Below are 21,707 nucleotides of genomic sequence, written 5' to 3'. Positions count from 1 at the left end.
ACGTACACACCCTGAGCCTGCAAGCAACCCATCTGTTTTAAGAATGGATTAATAGCTCCACTGTTGATCCTAATTGCTCAGCAATACCAGAACAATAAATCTTGCCCAGCAGAAGATGAGATAAGAGGAAGGACATCTCCTGTCTTCATCAAGTCTTTTGTCTAACCCGGGTGGTACCTAGGCCAGCATTTGATTACCTATTGTCACCCTCCTAGTTAATCCCATTTAAACTTAAGTATCCAGTCATTCCCATTCTTACCCCAGTCTAATACCTTGGGGCCAACCCAGGCAACATTGCAGCTTGGAAATTTCCAGGTTCACTGGACTAAGGTGAAGTTCATTGGCCAAAGCAGGCATCCAATTAGGTGTCAGTAAGGAATGTCCAGCCTTCTTGAACCTCCCATCTCTCCTCCCTTGGACCTCCCAGTCCCTAAGGGTCTGAGGAAGCCTATTTAACCTCTGACCCAACTCCACTCATGTGTGCTTTCTATTCAGCAACCCCTATTACCCGCTGTCTAGATCCATCCCCAATTCTGGCCACAGTGTTGGGTCCATTTCCCCTGTCCTCTTAAGTCGCCATTGGAAACCTTCCTGGAAGACTACGATGGTAAATATTACCCTGTCTGTTTATCCATATATGTTCCCCTATTGATCTATCTATATTTCCTAGACCTGTGTGAATGTGTGAGTGTTTTGTATTTCTACCTTGTATGAAAGAAATATTATTCTAAATAAATTACAATTGATTTTTACTAAATTAGAGTCTCTTATTGAGCATTGACTCTCTGAACGGTTGAGCCTGGTATACAATTGATAACAAAGATTCCTATTGGGACAACTGTCTCTCAATCTAATTCCCCAATCTCATTTTGAGAGCAGTTTCCCTAACAGTCGGGGTGCTCGGGAAGGGGAAATACCTCTTCCGGTATTCGACGGGGCGCCGCTGAAACTGGCGCACTGGGTTAGGAGTCTGGGAGTTTTACTGGAGCCTTCATTATCAATGGAGGCCCAGATTGCAGCCACTGCCAAGTCAGCCTTTTTCCACCTAAGGCGGGCAAGGCAGTTGGCCCCCTTCCTAGAGCGCCAAGATCTGGCAACGGTACTTCACGCAACAGTCACCTCGAGACTGGATTACTGTAATGCCCTCTACATGGGGCTGCCTCTGTACCGAACCCAGAAGCTGCAGCTGGTGCAGAATGCAGCGGCTAGACTGTTGCTGGGGCTTCCTAAATGGGAGCACATACAGCCTGGACTGCGCGAGCTGCACTGGCTGCCAGTTATATATCGGGTTCGCTACAAAGTGCTGGTCATTACCTTTAAAGCCCTATATGGTCGAGGACCTGTCTACCTTAGGGACCGTCTCTCCCCATATGAACCCCAGAGAGCACTGAGGTCAGCCGGAAAAAACTTGTTGACTACTCCCGGACCGAGAGAGGTGAAGCTGCAATGTACCCGTAACCGGGCCTTCTCCTCTGTAGCCCCGAGCCTATGGAACCAACTTCCAGAGGAAATGCGGGCCCTGCGGGCCCTTGAACAATTCCGCAGGGCCTGCAAGACCTTCCTCTTCCGACTGGCTTTCGCTGACGAAGAAAGGAATTGCTAATGATAACCGCCATCCTAAAAGAACAGTATTAGCACTTTTATTAACTTAATTAACTAATTTTTAAACCTAATCAGAATTTTAATGCTTAAATGTAACTTTGTGTTTTTTGCTTTCTTTGTATAATTGAAATTTGTATGATGTTGTTAGCCGCCCTGAGCCTGCTTCGGCGGGGAGGGCGGGATACAAATAAAATTATCTAATCTAATCTAATCTAATCTAATCTAATCTAATCTAATCTAATCTGGTATTAAAAGAAAGTATCTAATCCAAGTATTTGCCAGAGTTGGCCCTTCTTAACTTCCAAGATCTGATGAGATCAGGCTTACCTGGGCTATCCAGGTCAGAGCACTTCTGTAAATCTTGATTGGGGAGATTTTATATCTAGTGGCTACTACAATCTAATAGAATCTAAAGGTCAGAGCTACTATCTAGAATGCAGACTAAAAATCTGCCCATCTCCGTCCTTATATGGTGAAGATTTTTTACATTTCTCATCTTTGCTACCTTAACTCAAAAATCCCTGTTTCAATCTCATTTTCCCCTTGTGTAAATTTAAATTATGATAATTTATTGGCATGTCACTTCCTTTTTTCTCATAAGAATATCTTCCATTAAAATGTATGTCTTATTTGTGTCAATAAATGAGCTTCATTCATAGATATACATCCTACTTCATCTGTCCTGGATAGTCCAGGCTAGCCTGATTTTACCAGATTTTGGAAGCTAAGTCCTCAGTTAGTAATTGTGTAATGTACTGAGTGACGAGATGTGTTGAAGCCAACATGCTTTATTAGTGAGTACATAGATAGATAGATAAATTTATTGTCATTGTTCTCAAAAAAGAAAATGAGAGCAACGAAATGAGGTGCTCTTCCACAAACATACCAACACATCAACACCCACAAAAGGACATATACATAGACCATTTAAATACATCTAAAAACACATAACCATTCATAACCCTGCATTTAGCTTAACCACGGCACTTGGATAGAAGCTGCCCTTGAATCTATTTGTCTTTGCCTTCAACACTCTATATCGCCTACCTGACGGTAAAATCTCAAATAGCAAGTGGCCCGGATGTGAAGGGTCCCTTAAGATCATTTGTATCTTCCTTCTACATCCCATATCATACAGATCCACCAATGAGGGGAGAGAACATCCACAAATCTTCTGTGCTCTCACCATCACTCTTTGGAGCACCCTTCTCTCTGCTTCCGTGCAGCTCCCAAACCACATGCAGAGGCAATAAGATAAAATGCTCTCAATGGAACTACGATAAAAGGCAACCAGCAGACTCCCTGACAGTTGTTGTGATCTTAAGAGTCGTAAATAGTATAGTCGTTGCTGGGCCTTTTTCTCTAGAGCTAAAGTATTTGCTCCCCATGTTAGATCCTGTTTCATAGTAATTCCCAAAAACTTCCATTCTGTCACAAGGCTGAGCAACGCGGGTCGGATCTTGATTATATACATACCCCGAACAACCCTCCATCTGGCCAGGTCCAATCCTGGCCAGTTAAACTTCCCACCACAGATCTTGATTGGCAGAGTGTATATGCGTAGCTGCATCCGGGGACCAGTGGACTCCACTGCTCACCTCCGTAGCGTCCTCTGTGTTGTAATTTCAGGAGTGAAATGCAAGACACAACACTCCTCCCCCTCTAGTTCAAGACACAAAGTCTTTCAAGTAGGCTGGCGCCCTGTGTTCCCGGGTCAACCTCCTCGGGGTTATTTGGGGAGTTGGAGCAGCCGCCATGGCTGGCAGGACGGCTGGTTCCTCGTGGTGGGGTGATGCCAGAAAAGGGCTGTCTGTCACCTGTTGCTGTTCCAGAATCTCCTCTTGGGGGGGGGCTTAACCCAGTGATGGGGTTGGGGGTGATTCTGTTATCAAATAGGAAGGCTGCCAGGCGGTGATCCCAATCTCCTTGTACAATGCAACCCAGGGCCTCTTTAGTGGTGCGCACCATGCGCTCTGTTTGGCCGTTGGTAGCTGGATGGAAAGGGGCAGACTGAATGTGAGGATGAGGTACTGATTCAAGAACTCCTGGAATTCCTGGGAGGTGAAAGTGGTCCCATTGTCCATGACGAGGGTCTTGGGAATCCCATGAGTGCAAAAGACCCTTTGCAAGGCTCTGACCACCGCCGCGGTGGAGGTTGAAGCTATGGGAATCACTTCCAACCACTTGGTGTATGCATCGACTAAGATAAAGAATATTTGGCCCTGGTATGGCCCCACAAAATCTAGGTGTAACTGGGACCATGGCCTTCTCTTGGATTCCCAGCGGTGGACAGGGGCACTGGGTGAATCAGGTCGGGACTCTTGGCAGGGTTGGCACCTTCGAACCCACCCTTCTATCTCCTCGTCCATCCCTGGCCACCATACATAGCTACATGCCAGGGCCTTCATGCGCACTATCCACGGGTGTGTTTTGTGTAGGGCTTCCAGCACTTGCTTCCACAAAGGGGTGGGAGGGGAACCACCATCCTGCAACCCCAGAGAAGTCACCTCTTGTGCATGGACAGTTCTTCTCTGCGTGATGCGAATGCCCTGAATTCTGCGTCCAGTTTGCCCATGGGCCACCCCCTTCCCACTCAGTCTAAAACGCGTGCGAGGATGCGGTCTCTACCCGTGGCCCTAGCTATCTCGGTGGCACGGAGGGGCCTCTCTGGTAGAGTCTCTATAAGCATCACATGGTGGGCGGGGGTGGGATCCGCGTCCATAGAGGGCAGCAGTAGGTGGCTGAGGGCGTCTGCATGTCCCATAGCTTTGCCGGGGCGGTGCACCAGGGCATACGTGTACGAGTTGAGGAACTGGTTCCACTGCAGGATGCGCAGTGACAGAATTTGCGGTGTCTGGCGATCTGGGGCGAGGAGGCCCAGTAGCGGCTTATGGTCCGTGGCGATCGTGAAAAGCCTACCGTACAGGTAGTCGTTGAATTTATGCACACCCACCACTATTGCCAAGGCCTCCTTGTCTATCTGGGCATAGTTGAATTCGGTGGGGGTCAGGGTCCTCGAATAATAGGCCACGGGAACCTCCCTCCAGTCCAGGAGTTGTTGCCCCAGAACGGCGCCTATCCTGTACGGGGAAGCATCGCAAGCCAGAATCACTGGTAAGGATTCGTCAAAATGGTGGAGCACATCATTGGAAACTAGGAGGTCCTTGACTGCCTGAAAAGCGGCGGCCTGCTTCTTTTCCCAGACCCACAGGGCGTTTTTATCGAGGAGCCTATGAAGGGGTTCTGTGATGGCCACCTTGTGGGGCAAAAATGAATGATAAAAATTTAATAATCCCAAGAAACTTTGTAACTCCATCTTGCACGTGGGGGCCGGGGCGACGACAATAGCCCTGGTCTTGTCGGCCGTCGGGTGGATTCCCGCGTGTCTACTGCAAGCCCCAAGAACTCTACCCTCGACACCCTGAGGGAACACTTCTCCCGCTTTACTTTAAGTCCAGCTGCCTGGAAATGGCGGAGTACCTCATGCAGACAGCTGTTGAACTCCTCAGCATCTGGGGCAGTGATCAAAACATCATCAAAAAACGGTTGCACTCCGGGGATCCCTTTGAGAAGAGCATTCATTATGCTCTGAAAAATCCCTGGAGCCACACTAACCCCAAATTGCAACGGCCGCACCCGAAAAGCTCCCCTGTGAGTCACAATGGTCTGGGCTTCTGCTGTCTCGGTGTCCACTGGGAGTTGCTGGTACGCCTGGGCCAAGTCCAGTTTCCCAAAAACTTTACAGCCTGCTAGGGCTGCCAGTACGTGGCTGACCACTGGAACGGGGTATGGGTTGTCCTGAAGTACCTTATTTATTGTGCACTTGTAATCAGCGCATATGCACACATCTCCATTAGGCTTCACTGGAGTGACTATGGGTGTTTCCCAGGCAGCATAGGATACCAGTTCTAGCACTCCCTGGGCTGTGAGGCGGTCCAGCTCCGCTTCTATTGTTGGATTAAGAGCAAACGAAACTCGCCTGGCCTTCAGCCTTATCGGTCTCACGTGGGGATCGAGGGGTAAGGTGATGGGAGGCCCCTTGTAGCACCCCAGGGACCCATCACACACTTCCGGGAATTCCCGGCACATGTGCTCGAAATTTTGCGTTCGCATCTGCTGCACCCCCACTATTTGAATACCCAGCGGTCGATATCAGGCCAGCCCCAGTAATATGGTGAGCTGGCGTTTGACCACGAGAATGTCCAGCTTGCCCTTAAAGTTCTTAAACTCTACCCTTACAGTGGCCCAACCCAAAATCTGTACAGGGTTTTTTTGGAAGTCCTGCAGTATGAAGTCTGCCGGTTGCAGCTGGGGCCAGCCATGGGGACAAAGTTTTCTTAGAGACGCCTCCGAAATTATGGAGATGGAGGAGCCTGAGTCCAGCTCCATTAGGCATGGAGCGCCCTCAATTAGGACCGACACCCTGACCTTATCTGGGGTGGTGAGGGGCAAGTTCATTACCTGCAGGCTAGTCGATGCGGTTGAGTAGACATAGGTCGAGTTGTGGTTGGTGGCGTCTGCGGGTGGCCTTGGCCCGGCAAGCCCGTGCTATGTGGCCCACTCTTCCGCAGTTCCTGCAGTCCAAGTTGCGGGAGGGGCAGTCCCGGCGCTCGTGTGGATCTCCACAGCTGGTGCACTTGGTGTTGGCTGGTCTCTTTGTCGTTCATGGCCGCGTGGACACTCTCGGCCCCATTCTTGGTTGGCAACGTAGCTGGTTTGCCTCCTCCTCCTCTGGGTTGCCCGGTGCCATCTTCTCCTGGTGGACGGCTTCCGCTTGCTGGTTGTTGTAAGCTTTGGTTGCTCTCGAACGTGGTGGCTTCGTTGAAGGTGAGTTGGAGGGTGAGCTCTTCCTTTGTGAAGAGCTTTTGCTGCAGTCTTTCATCTTGAAGGCCCCAGACAAAACGATCCCTCAGGGCTTCATCTAGTTTGTTGAAGCTGCAGCTCCCTGCGATTTGGCGGAGGGCAGCCAGGTAGACGGCCATAGCATCCACTGTGTTGTAATTTCGGGACTGAAATGCAAGACACAACAAATTGGAAGGGAGATCACCAAGAATTTCCAGGGTTGCTATGCAGAGTTAGGCGATGGTAAATGACCTCTGAATGTTTCTTTCCTGGAAAACCCTATGAGTCGCCATAAGACAGCTACAAGTTGATAGCACTTCTCACCACACTATTCCCTGTTTCCCATCCCTTCAAGCCCCTATAGCCTCTCCTCTTTTATAAGTTCCTTGTCTCTTTCCACCTACCAGCCAACTTACTTCTATCTCTGTCTTCCTTCCTACCATCCCTCCCTCTGGCAGCATCTACCTAGGAAAACTATGTCCCAGATGCATACTGCCATCCACAGAGTGATCTCAATTCCTTGGTGGAGAACCTGCAAGGACTTTTGTGGGCTGCCCTGCATTCTCTTCTCCAGACTATTTCCTCTTTCTCTCCTCCTGGTAGTCCCCATAACTTCACTATGATGAACAGGTTAGGTTCCACCTCTTCCTAAGAGCAACCAATGGGAGCAGAAAAAATGTTGGGGAAAGATAGTTGGAAAAGAGAGGTTGGGGGCTGGCAGCTAGGGATTTAAGACAGTAAGCAGTATGTCTGATTGGGTGAAACTGAGGTAAAGATCAGTTTAAAGCTTAGGTGAATTTGTAACACAAGATTAAAGATATTGGATGGGGGAACAGTTCAAAAGTTCAATGGAAGTTAAATGCTGTAACTTCTACATTATTTTCTTCAGTGTTATATTCATACCATATTTTTTTTTTTAAAAAAAATGTCTTCTTTTGCTTAAGCCTTTTGCTTTCCCTGTATCAGGGAAAGAAACACAAACATCCTTGAAGATATTGTTCTATATTGTTTAAAGGTAAAGGTAGTCCCCTGCGCAAGCACCAGTCATTTTCGACTCTGGGGTGACGTTGCTTTCACAATGTTTTCACGGCAGACTTTTTATGGGGTAGTTTGCCATTGCCTTCCCCAGTCACCTACACTTTCCCCCCAGCAAGCTGGGTACTCATTTTACTGACCATGGAAAGATGGAAGGCTGAGTCAATCTGGAGCCGACTACCTGAACCAGCTTCCGCTGGGATTGAACTCGGTTGTGAGCAGGGGGCTCCGACTGCAGTACTGCAACTTTACCACTCTGTGCCATGGGGCTCTTCTATACACGTTTAGGATATGCATAAATGGTGGCAGCATGCGAATGGAAGTTTTTAAGCCCCAAACCTCAATAACACTGTGAAGTATTTGAGTGAGGGTGGTTATAGAAGGAGGCTAAGAACCCTGCCTGCCAATGTCTCTGTAAGAAAGATATTTGATATGTGAAATGGTCATGGTTCTCTAGTTATTTTAAAAGTACCAGAAGGGCAGTGGGGGGTGGCAGCCTGACCTACTTGTAACCCAGAATCTGAGCAAGAGAGGTTGCTGAAGATAATAGACACTTTGTGTGAATGGAAAGGTGCATCACACTTACCTTCCCCTGCTTCCTTCTCTCTTTCCCAGCCACCAAGCAATATACCTTTTATCTCTCTCTCCTCATTTTTAGATAGCCAAAGATTTATTGTTTGCTTAATTTATATGCTGCCTTTTTCCACAATGAGAAACAAAAGCAGCTGATGTCATTCTTCTCTCTTCTGTTTTATCTGACAAAAATGTTCTATGTAAGCTAGGATAAGAATGCAGAACTTGCCCAAGGTCAGCAACTGAACTTCCATGGTAGAGTGGTTGATTCAAAACTTGGTCACCCAAATTTTAGTTGAAAACTCTAACCACTACAATGCATTACACCACATGGGGAGGCTGCTGTTGAAGAGTAATGAGTAGATGGGCCTGGATGAGTGATGGAGCTCTTGTGGTATCAAGTTGTCTCATAGTTGCTGCCAGGCCTGGCCCCAGTAAGTTTTCCTTCAAAGGCCAGAGGCCAAAACATTCCTGGAGAGGGGTTTCTACCAATGCTCCCTCTAAGCTGTGGAGTCTTGTGAGCACAAATTCTACTTCGTGAGCTACTGGCATTAAAGTTGTGAGCAAGCAATTTGGCTACTGCATAAATTAGTTTGCTCTGGGGCCATTTTTCCTGAGCTAAGACAAAAATGTGTGAGCCAGAGGCTAAAAAACTGTGAGCTAGCTCACACTAACTTAGCTTAAAGGAAACACTCCTGTTTTTTTAACATAAACAAAGGTTGGAAGGCTAACAATACCATTGTAGTGGTCTAGCAAAAACCAGAGTGCATTTCGTAATGCTACAAGCACTGCTTCTATTATTTGGGGGGAATCACCCCACAAAACGTTTGTTTTAGATTTCAGATTTTTATGCAAACTTTGGGTTTTTCTCAGGTTTGTAGAAATAGCTGTCTTGTCTGTTTATGGTTCCATTCTCCAGGTTTAAATGTCAACATTGAGAATTACATTATATTAACAAGCAGGGGACATTCCTTGGGGAAAATCTTTTCCCTCCCACCCTTATTCTTCTTTCCCTTCCCTGAAAGCCCCCATAAACTCTCTTTTTCCAATTTCCTACTCTCATTCTCACCAATTAGCCAAACTACCTTTATCTGACATCCATCTTCAGTTTTCCCTCCTTTCCTCCTTCTAGCAGTCTCTGTTTGGAAGAACTACAGCCCAGTTACACTGTGGAAGCCACCAGGTCCAGTTGCTCAGTGGAACCTATAAGTATTCACAGAGAGTACCTTACTTTTCCCTATTTCCACCTCCCACACTATTTGCCCCCCTAGTTGGAATGAAGAGGCAGACACAAGTGTTGGGTTTTAAACCGGGCCGCTTTATTAAACTATTAGCAACTGTAACTGGCAGGGGGGTGAAAACCTGAAACAGACAAGCCCTGGGGTCAACACCTGGACCCCGCCTTGTCCAAAGGGCGAGCCACCCTGCCCCCAGCACAAGCCCGCCGTATTCGGGTTGTAGCTGAGCGGCCAGGCCTTCAGCCATCACCATCTGGGCTGGCATCAATCCCCATGGAAAGATCCACCCAGGTGAGGCTCCCTGTGATCTGCATTCCCCGCACTGAGCCGTTTAGCCCATCTACGGTTCCTGCAGACCACCGCACCAACGGTGCTAGGCCATAGGTGCTCCCCTGGAAAACCCTGTGGCCAAACCTCCTCCAGCCTGCGACCATAACAAATACCACTAACAAAACCTAACCTACTAGGCAGTACAAGGTAGGCGAAAAACACCCCCACATGCGCCAATTGTGTGGAAGTGAAAAAATTCCTACCTGGCCCCTAATAAGGCGACTGGCATATGCCTGTACTGCCAAAAGGGAGGGTGGGCGGGCAGAGAGCCAAAACAAACTGCGTGGAGAGGGGCAGGAGCCAGGGCTTATATAGCCCCGGCTCCGCGCCGAAACAAGCACCCGTATGTTGGGTGATGTCGCCCCTTCCTCCTTCCAAGGAGGCAAAGACGGCCCCCAGCCTAAGCGCCGGCAAGCCGGCTTGGCTGGGGAGGGGCCGGACCTTGCCCCCCTAGTTGGAATGAAGAGGCAGACACAAGTGTTGGGTTTTAAACCGGGCCGCTTTATTAAACTATTAGCAACTGTAACTGGCAGGGGGGTGAAAACCTGAACCAGACAAGCCCTGGGGTCAACACCTGGACCCCGCCTTGTCCAAAGGGCGAGCCACCCTGCCCCCAGCACAAGCCCGCCGTATTCGGGTTGTAGCTGAGCGGCCAGGCCTTCAGCCATCACCATCTGGGCTGGCATCAATCCCCATGGAAAGATCCACCCAGGTGAGGCTCCCTGTGATCTGCATTCCCCGCACTGAGCCGTTTAGCCCATCTACGGTTCCTGCAGACCACCGCACCAACGGTGCTAGGCCATAGGTGCTCCCCTGGAAAACCCTGTGGCCAAACCTCCTCCAGCCACCGCCCATGCCAAGCCTCTGCTTAGGCATTAGCGCCCCAACGGGTGGCCCAGAGCCAACCGCACCCCCTGCCGTATCTCATCTAAAAAGGCCCGGTTGCCCAACTCAAAAGATGAACGCCATCCGGCCGATACAGGTTGGCCTGCTCGACCCGTATGGCCGGATGCGGGAGAAAAATTCCCAATCCCCCTTCCATGGCTTTCTGAATGGCCCTATTGGCCTTACGCTTGGCACGTTTGACTCCACCCCTACATGGCCCTATTGGCCATGCGCTTAGGCGCTCTATCTCCCCGGGTGAAAGGGAACACCTCCAAGTCTTTCATGGTGATCTAGCTGACCATATCCGGACCAGCCAAGAAGGACAAGCCCTGGGGTCACACCCTGACCCCGCCTTGTCCAAAGGGCGAACACCCTGCCCCCAGCACAAGCCCGCCAGGTTCGGGTTGTTGCTGAGCGGCCAGGCCCCGAGCCATTCACCACCTGTGCTAGCGTCAATCCCCCCATGGAAAGATACGCTCAGGTGAGGCTGTTCAGTGATCTGTAGTCCCCGCACCGAGCCGTGTAGCCCATCTGCGGTTCATACAGACCACCTGCACACTTGGTGCTAGGCCATAGGTGTTCCCCTGAAACCGCCCAAACGAAAGACCCAGATGTGCGGAGAAGGTGCCCCGCCTCTCTCCGCACTACGGCCAACACTGGCCCCCAGAGACCCAGCCCTTCCCCAACTGCCCCGTCGCTGAAACCCAGCTAGGTGCCTGTTGGAGACCACATGGCTTGAGGGGCCACCTGGAACTCCCCGCTGTGCGCGCAGATGAGAACACGCTGCCTCTGACTACGAGCCACAGCACCTGAAAAAAAAAGAAAATTCATCAGAACAAGTCATGACCAGGAGGCGATAAAAACCTTCGCCCTCCAAAAATGCCCCCCAGGCAATCAACGGGCGCACCTGGTTCAAAAAGGTTGCCGCCCTCTGCAGGCCAACCAATGTTGACATCACGTCCCGGGGCGCCCGTCCCGCAGTATCAGTAATTAGACTGCACAACTAACTAGCTAATACATAGCGCCCAAAACAGGCCCTCAACAAGGCCGCATGAAGCAGCGCAGTCCCGAAAGGGGAAGAGCATAACTCGTGCCACAGAACCAGTCAATTAACATGCGGTCCCACGGTGCTCCCAAATGCCCGGAATTGGGAAGCCGCTTTGTCATATGCCCTTCTGCTAGAAGGTCTTCTCAGCCAACCCATGGGCTCTACCAATAAAGGCAAACGCCACCAGTTGGCCCCCAATAGTCCTTGCCTCCAAACCTATCACTCTTCAACACGCAGGATTACATAATATGAGCCGTCGAAATCGGCCAGTAATCCTGCAACACCACGGCCCCATGCGGCTCCTGAATAGGAAAGTCGCTCTACCATGATCCCCTCTGGTACTAGGTGCCAAAGCCAGCTGGATGTGCCTACCAGCTTCAGCTTCCCAAATTGCCAAAGATCTGGGAGGAATCACGTCGGCCGCGAGTCAACTTCCGGGGCGAGCTGCCTAAAGCACCACAGCATTCACCGCCCCATTGCAGCCTCCGGGCACATGCCCTACCAGGAATCAAATGTTCCACCGGAAGTAACGAAGTATGAATAACCTAACCGGGTATGTCACCCACACGACTTAGAAGTCAAGGGGTTGATAGCATGTACTACCGCCATGTTAAAGCCCCAGACAAGTCCAAACCGGTCGGCGAGTAGCTCACCCCAACGCCAAACTGCCACTAGAATTGGAAAAAAAAAATATTCCAAAAATGGCGGGACCACACTGAACCCGCTGTCCAACGCAGGAGCTCCTGGCGTCCCAAATACACCTCAAAGAGGCCCCACCAGGTGGCCCCCACTTTCATGCACAGTTAAGGTGACCAACCACCTACTGTAATTAGAGCAGCGACACCCTGCGTTGCCCACTAAACACAGCAAACCGGCCCCTAAAGTCATCAACCACTTTCACCAGCAGCCGAACTGCCCACTGGTGGGTATCGAGCTCAATGCCCAAGGAATGTAAGCACCGTACTGGGCCCCTCGGTATTCTCATACACCAAAGGTACCCCCAGCTTGATGTCCAACTCCTGAAAAGCATGTAAGAACCAGGCTCATCACCTTGTACCAGCTGGACCGATGAAAGGTAGGCGCCCCAATAGTGCGCCATGTCATTAAACCCGGTCCTATCCTATAACACCCACTCCACCAAGGAGCCAAAGCGCTTGAATACAGCGCTGGAGACCGAGCACCCCATCGGGAGGGCCCGATCCATATAGATTTACTCACAAAACAAAAACCAGGAACTCATAATCCTAAGGATGAACTGACAAGAGGCGAAATGCCGCCTTAATGGCATATCGCCCACGCTGCCCCAACACCACAAACCACACAGTACTTTAACCGACTGGTGTACTTCAACCGAACATAATTCCATAAGTCACCGACACCCCTCTGGGGTAGGACCGGTGAAGAATAAGGCGATATTCCCCTGGCGCTTTATTAGGCACCACCCTTGGGGTAAATACGCACAATGTGGGTACAGGCTGTGTACCAAAAGGGGGGCCTAAGATCCTGCCTTCCTGGCGCTCTTTGGCGCTCTTACCCTAACTACGTGCTCAAGACCCGTCCGTTACAGCTGAAAATTGGCCCTAGGCCCCTGATAAGGGATCCGAAACCTCCCCCGACGGGGAGCCTGGCCCCAGGCCACGGCTTTGACCTAATACATGCGGAGGAGGCTTGAGCCACACCGCAAAGCAGACCCTCGTGCTTAGGCCACGCCCCCCCACATGTGCATGCCACTACTCCACGCCACATGCATACCACTGCTCCACGCCAGAGCAAAAGCCAGGGTAGAGACGACACCATGGGAACAGCAGGTGTCACTACCAGGGCAGCCTGTAATCCACAGCCAGTAAGCCCAAATTACCCAAAGCGGATCCATGGGGGGGCGGGGCACACCCTGCATGCCCCAAGCCCAAGGCAGCTCAGAACTCTCCTGCTCAGCGGGAGTCACGGACCGCCCAGTGCCCCAAGCCCCACCACCTGACGCCGGGGGGGGGGCGTTCGAATAGGACCGCAGGGCCCCCCTGCGTCTGCTGCAACAGGAGCTTACCGCCAATACCAAGGGCATTGCAGCCCCCTGGGGTCTGCTGCACTTTGCCTCCAGACGCGCCGTCGCCAGCCTGATCACCTGACAGACGCCCGTCCAGGCCATCCTCCTGGTCCAGTTCCAATTGCGGCTCGAGCCCAGGTGCGCCGCCCCATGCAGTAGCAAAGCGGGCCAGAACCACCAACTCAAAAGCTAGCGGCGCCGAATACCAAGAGGCGCCACAATGCCCCTCCCAGATGGGAGCACCCTTGGCAACTATTTACTGCTCGAGGGCCTCTAACCGGCTCATAATGGCCCTTCAGACCCACTTCCCCTGACCCAGCTCTTTAACAAGGCCGGGCTGCAGGCATCGCCCCTGGGCCGGGCGGGCAGGCTGATCGCCCTTGGACCTGCCCAGCTCTATCATGGGTGCCATCAAGGCACCTCTAATCCGCAGCCAGGCCCACAGCAATAACTGAGGGACACCTTCCCAGCTGGTGCCAGTTCCCCCATCAAGTCTAAATGGCACAATAACTGGCTGGGTGCCCAAAAGGTTAAGCTACACAGTAGCCACCCGGCCTAACTAGGGGAAAAGATCAGGCAAGACCCCAAGCCGCACAAGGTAGAAGGCTAAGTCAACCTCGAGCCGGCCACCCGAACACCCGGCCCCCGCCAGGGACCTAACCCAGATCATGAGCAGAGCACAGGACTGCGGCACTGCAGCGTTAACACTCAGCATCGAGGGGCTTTTCCAACATTCCCAACCGCCAGCTGGCACAGTGCAAAGGGGAGGGGGTGCTTAACTGCGCCGACCGCCCTGAGCGCGGCGACGTCCTTCCGATATGGAAGCCCCTGTGGCAACCATTTGTTGCTCAAGCCCCTCCAGTTGTCTCATGATGGCCAACCGGACACAACCCCCTTGTCCTGGGTCCTTGGCTGGGCATGGTTGCTGTCCCCGCCCATGGGCCGAGCGGGCAGGCTGCTTGCCCTTGGATACTCCCTGCCCTACTTGGGCGCCAGATAATGCCCACAGAGACGCTACAATGAATTAAAATGAGCCACATCGCCCGTCAACCCAGAAGGATGAGTGGGGGGGGGGTGGATAAGCCATGGCCGGCTCCTTGCCCAGGCTCCTCAACCGGGGTAGAAGAAGAAGAAGAAGATATTGGATCTATATCCCGCCCTCCACTCTGAAGAGTCTCAGAGCGGCTCACAATCTCCTTTACCTTCCTCCCCCACAACAGACACCCTGCGAGGTGGGTGGGGCTGAGAGGGCTCCTTTCAAGGACAACCTCTGCCAGAGCTATGGCTAACCCAAGGCGATTCCAGCAGGTGCAAGTGGAGGAGTGGGGAATCAAACCCGGTTCTCCCAGATAAGAGTCTGCACACTTAACCACTACACCAAACTGGCTCTCTCAATTGGGGTACCTTACTGGCCCCAACCACGGGGTGGGCGGGCGGGCGGTTTGCCCTAAGACTTGCCCAGCCCCCCCCCCCTTTTTTTTTTTTTGGCGCCATCCCGAGTGTTTCTATAAACACAAGCCACCAATAACAGTATCTGCACACAAAGCTACCATTGCCCACTAACAGGTGAAGTATTAAGAAAATGCAGGCAGAGGGCGTCCCCAAAAGCACACCTCCCCAAAGGCCAGAGGCACAGTCTAGCAACCAAGCAGCCGCCCTATGGACCGCTGGCTCCCCGCTCCCACCAAAGAGAAAAGGGGAGGGGGGAAAGACTGGAAAAAACCAGCCCTGTGCACCCAAGAACAGGTCTCAGGCAGTCCAGCCAAAAGAGGGGAGGGGGTGGGAGTGGTAAGCAGATGTCTGCTCCCTGCGGGCCTGCAATAAAAAACCTTCACCAATGTGTGTGTGGGGGGGGGGGAGCAGCTAGCTCCAAGGAACCAAAGGCCGCTACGGGCCGCACCAACAATGCCTGCTCTGAGGCAAGGAACAACCATTCACTGGCCAGCCGCTTGCGAACTGCCCCTAACAGGAGCCGCTGCGCACTTCCCTCTCACCGAGGGGAAAGGAAGGAATGACTGGCACATGCTGCCGCCAGAAATCACCCCCCCCATCCGGCCCCTAAGCAACCAAGGGGCTAGAGAAGGCCAAGGGCCGCCTCGCTAGCTTCGCGCACTCGGGCCTCCCGTCTGATTACTGCCCAAGCCGCGCGCTAATCAACAAAAAGAAATGACTCAGCCTCGCAAGCGCCGCAAGCCAAGCACGCGTCCCCAAAGCAGCAGTCTCCGTCGCACCGGTCCTCCGTCGAAGGCCTCGTCCGCGCTGCGACCAGCACGCGGCTCTCACACAGAGAGCCAAAACAAACTGCGTGGAGAGGGGCAGGAGCCAGGGCTTATATAGCCCCGGCTCCGCGCCGAAACAAGCACCCGTATGTTGGGTGATGTCGCCCCTTCCTCCTTCCAAGGAGGCAAAGACGGCCCCCAGCCTAAGCGCCGGCAAGCCGGCTTGGCTGGGGAGGGGCCGGACCTTCCCCTTTCCCTCTTCCTGAAGCTCCCATATTCTCTTTTTCCCCTTCTGCTTTCTCTTTGCACCCACAAACCAACTTATGTTTTACCTGCCCCCTCACATTTTTTCCTAGAATGATATTTATTTACTTCATTTATAGCCCATTGTTTTCCACAATAGGAACCCAAAGCAGCTTACATCATTCTCCTTGCCTCCATTTTATCATCACAACAACCCTATAAGGTAGAATGTGTGACTGGCCCAAGGTCACTCAATGCACAGCAAGCTGTGTCATAGGAAATTGCCCAGTAACTGCTGCCAGACCTGGCCCTTCAGAGGCCAAAACAGTAGTGGAAAGGATCCTGCCCTCTTCTTCTGCCTTTTACTTACAAAAAACAAGACTAGAAGGCTGGAAATACTGTTGTGGTTGCCTAGTTATGGCCACTGAGGAGATAATTCCCCCCAGTGTATTTTTCTCACTTCAGATTTTTCTGCAAATCTGGGGCTTTTCTCAGGTTTGTCAAAATATTTTTCTTATCTGTTAATGTCTCCAGGACAACACAATCTCTTCTTCTTCCTCCTCCTCCTCTTCTTCTCTTTTCTTCTGTCATCTTTTTCTTTGATAATAATTCAGCCCCCTCCCAGCCGAGCGACGTTCGTCGCTGAGGCTGGGGGCAGTTCTTTGCCTCCCCAGACGGAGGGAGACAGTTGGGATATTCCAGAGGGGAGGTGGTGAGGCATGGCCTTAAAAGACCGCCCCGCCCCCTACAACGCAGTTCTAAAAGTTTCTCGGACGAGGCAGAGCAGCGTCTGCTTCGTCCGGAGCTTTGGGGGCTTGGTTGGCCTGAAGAGCGGCTTCAAAGGCTTCCTGGGGAGTTTCGAGCAGCAGCACGGCTGTGCAGAGCTGTTTGAGGGCGTCTCGTGTCGTGCCGGGTTTGGACAGCTCGGGGAGGCTCGGGGGTGGCGTGGCAGCGGCCCGTTTGGGCGACGGGGAGAGTGTCGGTCTCTTTCCGGGGGGGGGGGATAGCTGGGCGGGGGCATTGCGTGCCAGGGGCCATCCTTCTGTTGAGAGAGGGGCTCAGTGGTAGAGCATTTGCTGGGCTGCAGAAGGCCCCCGGTCCTTCCCCTGCAATCAATCACAAGGCTTGGTGAAAGGGGGCTTTCAGTCAGTTTTTTTCCTCCTGTTAAGGGATAGGGTCCAAACCCCAACCCCCAGATGTCCCTCCGTGTTTGGGGGGGGGGGTTGTTGGCAGCACTGGGCCATTAAGATGGGGCCAAAAAAGGGCAAAGGCAATAAAAAAGGCAAGCAGCCTGCTAAAAGGTCCTCTAAGAGGCCTCCCCCTGAGCAGCCCTCGGTTGATGAGGGCGAGGATGTTAGGGCCAGGCAGGCTATTATAGAGCAGCTGGTGGCCTTGGAGGAAGCCAGGGGGGTGGCTGGCCCCTCTCGGAGGGTCACTGGGATCCTGGGTCCCAGGAGAGCGGCTACCTTATCATTCCAGAAGGAGGTGCTCGCTCGGTTGTCTGTTCTACAGGGCGCGGATGCTGGCCGCGATGATGTGGCGGATGGTGTAGCACCGGTGGAGGAGCAGAAGGAGGAGCCTGATATAGCGGTGGTTGTGCCGCCCGATGTTGGTGGTAAGTCACCTGCTCAACAGCACGGGGTTGTCTGGCCATGGGGCCCTTGGGGGTCTAGTTTGGCTTCTAGTGCTGGGACAGCAGGGGGGTCTCAGGTATTGGGGAGCTCCTTTTTGGGGGCGGGGGCACGCCTTACAAGGCCAGTGTTTCCGGGCTCGCCTTCCCCGCAGGCGTTCAGTGCTGTTTCGTCGGTTTCAGGGGGTGGCGCCTTGGTATTCGTCCCCAGCGCTGGGTAGTCAGAGCGGCAGCCCTGGGCCAAGCGGGCACGTGCTGACGGGGTGTGTGTTACCTTGGGGTTGGCAGCAGGCCCCTTCTATGTCTGAATCCTGGTTCCCGCAGCAGAGTGTGTTTTGGGGATTTCCATCTCACCCACCTGTCTCTTATGGCATGGTGGATTTTCATGTGCTGCCTTTTGGTGACCCTGCCATGCCCTTCGGCGACCATCTTACTGCCGCCACAAGGGACAAGATTTTAAAGGGTAAAAAAGTTGACATGTTTAGCCTTTTATACAGAGAGTTAGAAAAGAAGTCAAAGGACGAGCTGGATGAAAAGGATAAGGAAAAATTAAAACGGAGAAAGGTGGATAGGACGTGAGCGAATTGGCTCCCAGGTTTCCTTATTTATGCTGGTGTTATAGTGAGGGCTCAGCCTTGGCATGCTGCCATGTTCCAGTATTGCGACATTCTCTATAGGGTGTATAATGATTTCACGGGCGGGGCGCGGCTTCAATACGACAAGCAGTTTCGCATGCATGCGGCGGTTAATCCGAGCCTTTCATGGGACCAGATTAACCAGCAGCTTTGGTTGCAGCTGATGGCGCAGGCAAAGCCAAACGTCAGCGAAAGATCAGATAGCAGGCACCTCGTTCAGAAGATGGTGACTCCTATGGGCTCCCACACGACTGCGGGGCAGTCTGTTCAACCTTGGCTGCTTTGCTGGGAGTTTACCTCCCAAGGCGTGTGTGCCAGAAAGGCTTGTAAGTACAAGCATGAGTGTCCCCTTTGCGGAGCCCCCATGCATTTATGGCCTGTAGTAGATCCAAATCAAGAGGAGTTAATAGGTGGCCGGGCGGGGCGCCGGGGCAGCCTCATGCAAAAGGGGCCCAGCCCCATTCAACTGAGGGTTCTTGAAGAGCTGCTGCATGATTATCCACGCTTGGATGATGCAAGGTATCTTTTAGAAGGGTTTTCTCACGGGTTTAGGATCCCGTATCAGGGCCCGCGGATTCCTTTTTCTTGTTCAAATTTGCGGTCAGTTAAGGGTTTGGAGCACGTAGTGAGAGCAAAAATTAAGAAAGAGTGTGTGGAGGGGCGAGTGTTAGGCCCTTTTGAGTCCCCGCCTGTGCCAAATTTACGGGTTTCCCCCCTTGGGGTGGTGCCCAAGAAAGCGGCTGGCGAATTCAGGCTAATCCATCACCTTTCTTATCCCAGGGGGCAATTAGTGAATGATGACATACCGGAGGAGCTTTGTTCGGTTAAATACACTTCCTTCGACCGAGAAGTGCTGATTGTGCGACGGTGTGGAGTTGGAGCAGAGCTCGCTAAGTGCGATATTAAGTCCGCATTTTGTTTACTCCCGGTGCATCCTGCTGACTTTGAATTGTTAGGTTTTGCTTTCGAAGGCAGTTTTTATGTTGACAGAGCTCTTCCGATGGGCTGTTCAGTTTCATGCGCGGCTTTTGAGTGTTTTAGTACCTTTTTGGAGTGGGCACTATGGGCCAGAACGGGTGTACAAGACACAGCGCATTATTTGGACGATTTTCTTTTTATGGGCCCTGCGGGCTCCGGGCAGTGTCGTTTTCTGTTAACAGCATTTGAGGCGTTAACCAAGGAGTTAAATGTTCTTCTCGCTCGTGAAAAAACGGAGGGTCCTGCCATGGTTTTGACCTTTTTAGGTATCGAGATCGATACGGTGTGCCAGTTTTCTAGGCTGCCAGAGGATGAGTGGGTAAGCCTTTTGGCTCGAGTTTGGTTTGTATTGAGTAAGCGTAAAGTTACGCTGTTGGAATTGCAACAGTTAGTTGGTCATTTGAATTTTGCATGTAAAGTAGTTGCCCCAGACATGGCTTTCTTACGACAATTTTGTGACGGTATGGTGTCCCTTCATTTGCCGCATCATTTTACCTGGGTTAATGGAAAGATGCACAGGGACCTTAGACTTTGGGAGTCATTTTTGATGGAGTTCAACGGTATTTCTTTTTGGCGCGGGGACATGATGCTGAAGGTGGAGCTTCAGATTGTCTCAGATGCTGCTGGTTCCACTGGTTTTGGGGTTTATTTTCGTGGGCACTGGTGTGCTGAGCAGTGGCCACGTGAGTGGCTGGGCTCTGAGCTTTGTCGGAACTTGACATTTTTGGAATTTTTTCCTATCGTAGTGGCCATTTTCCTTTGGGGTGAGGTTTTGGCTAATCACACGGTACACTTTTGGTGTGACAACATGGCAGTGGTTCATGTTGTTAACCGTCTGACTTCCAAGTCCCTTCCTCCCCCCCCCCCCGGTGATGCAGCTGGTCAGGGCATTCACTTTGCGTTTTCTTAAGTTGAACATTCTTTTTTTGGCTAAGCATGTTCCTGGGAGTTGTAATGGGGTGGCGGACGCTTTGCCTCGCCAACAGATGGAGCATTTTTGTCATTAGCTCCAGAGGCCGATCTGTTTCCCGCGCGCATCCCAGCGGAGTTGTGGCAGATTGGCGGGACGAAGTTAGCTGGGCAATCCACCTCGCCATAGCGCCCAGCACCAAAAGGTCGTATGACCGGGCAGTTAGCCAGTTTGCAGCCTTCAGAGAGGGGGTCGGGTTACCGGACGTTTGGCCTGTGCCTGTCGAACAGCTGTTGCAGTTTTGTGTTCGGCAACGTGAACGCGGGCTGTCGACAAAATCTATTAGAGGACAGATGGCCGCATTGGCTTTCTGGAGTAAGGCACGCGGTCATCCTGATCCGACCAAGGATTTTCGTATCCAAAAGATGCTTGAGGGTTGGTCCCGTGAGATTGGCCCCCATGTGGACGGTAGACAGCCTATTTCGCCATCCATTTTATTGGGGCTTCGGGCCACATGGGCGTGAGTCTGTGGCTCTGGTTACGAGGAGGTGCTGTTTCATGCAGCCGCATTGATGGCCTTTTTTGGGGCCTTTAGGGTGTTGGAGTTGGTGATGCTTTCCTGCAACGACACTTCTATAAGGGCTCTGCAGTTGGGGGACTTAAAATTGATTGGTGAGCGGGTGACTTTGCGTATGCACAAGTCTAAGACGGACCAGAAGCAACGTGGCTGCACGGTTACGATTGGGCCATGTTCAGAGAAGGAGTTGTGCCTGGTTGCGGCCTTGGGGCTTTACATGGATTTGCACGGGGGGTCGGATGGCCCCCTTTTTTGCCAAGTGGATAGGTCCCCCTTGACCAAGTATCAATTTTGGGCCGTCACTAGCCAAGCATTGGCAGTGCTAGGTTTGGGCGGGGTTAGATTTGGCACTCATTCTTTCAGGATCGGTGCCGCTTCTACGGCTGCAGCATTGGGGTACGGGGGTGATGACATTCGGCGAGTGGGACGCTGGAAGTCCAGGGCCTATCGAACTTACATTCAGCCAATGCGGCCTTGATGCCTGAGTGTCATTTCCGTGAGATGTATTTACCCCCCCTCCCCTTTTTCCCCAGTTGGTTATGGGGTTAGTGTTGGGTTAAAGTTGGTTGTTTGATCAACAGTGCTAATGGATATTTTCTTCTAGGTGCTGTGGCTGGTGTTGAAAGGAAAAGGATCCTGATATGTGGCCATAGCATTGTGTTTTGGGCGGCGCATCAGGCCAGATGGACGCCGGTTGGTTCGCAGCTGGGCCTGAGTGACAGAGCCGTTACTGAGTGGCAGGGCCACTGGGGCATGAGGTGGTCAGGGCTCCTGCCACTGCTGTTTGGTGGTGCTTGAATCTCCTGGTGATTCATCTGGGAGAGAACGACTTGGGCCTGATGAAGGGGAGGGCCCTTTCGATTCAGACCCAGGCTGATATTGCCTTGATTGTGAAAAGGTGGCCGGGCATTATTGTCC

This window comes from Heteronotia binoei, chromosome 6 (assembly GCF_032191835.1).
Source record: "Heteronotia binoei isolate CCM8104 ecotype False Entrance Well chromosome 6, APGP_CSIRO_Hbin_v1, whole genome shotgun sequence".
Classification (NCBI taxonomy): domain Eukaryota; kingdom Metazoa; phylum Chordata; class Lepidosauria; order Squamata; family Gekkonidae; genus Heteronotia; species Heteronotia binoei.
This window is presented reverse-complemented; position numbering follows the sequence as displayed.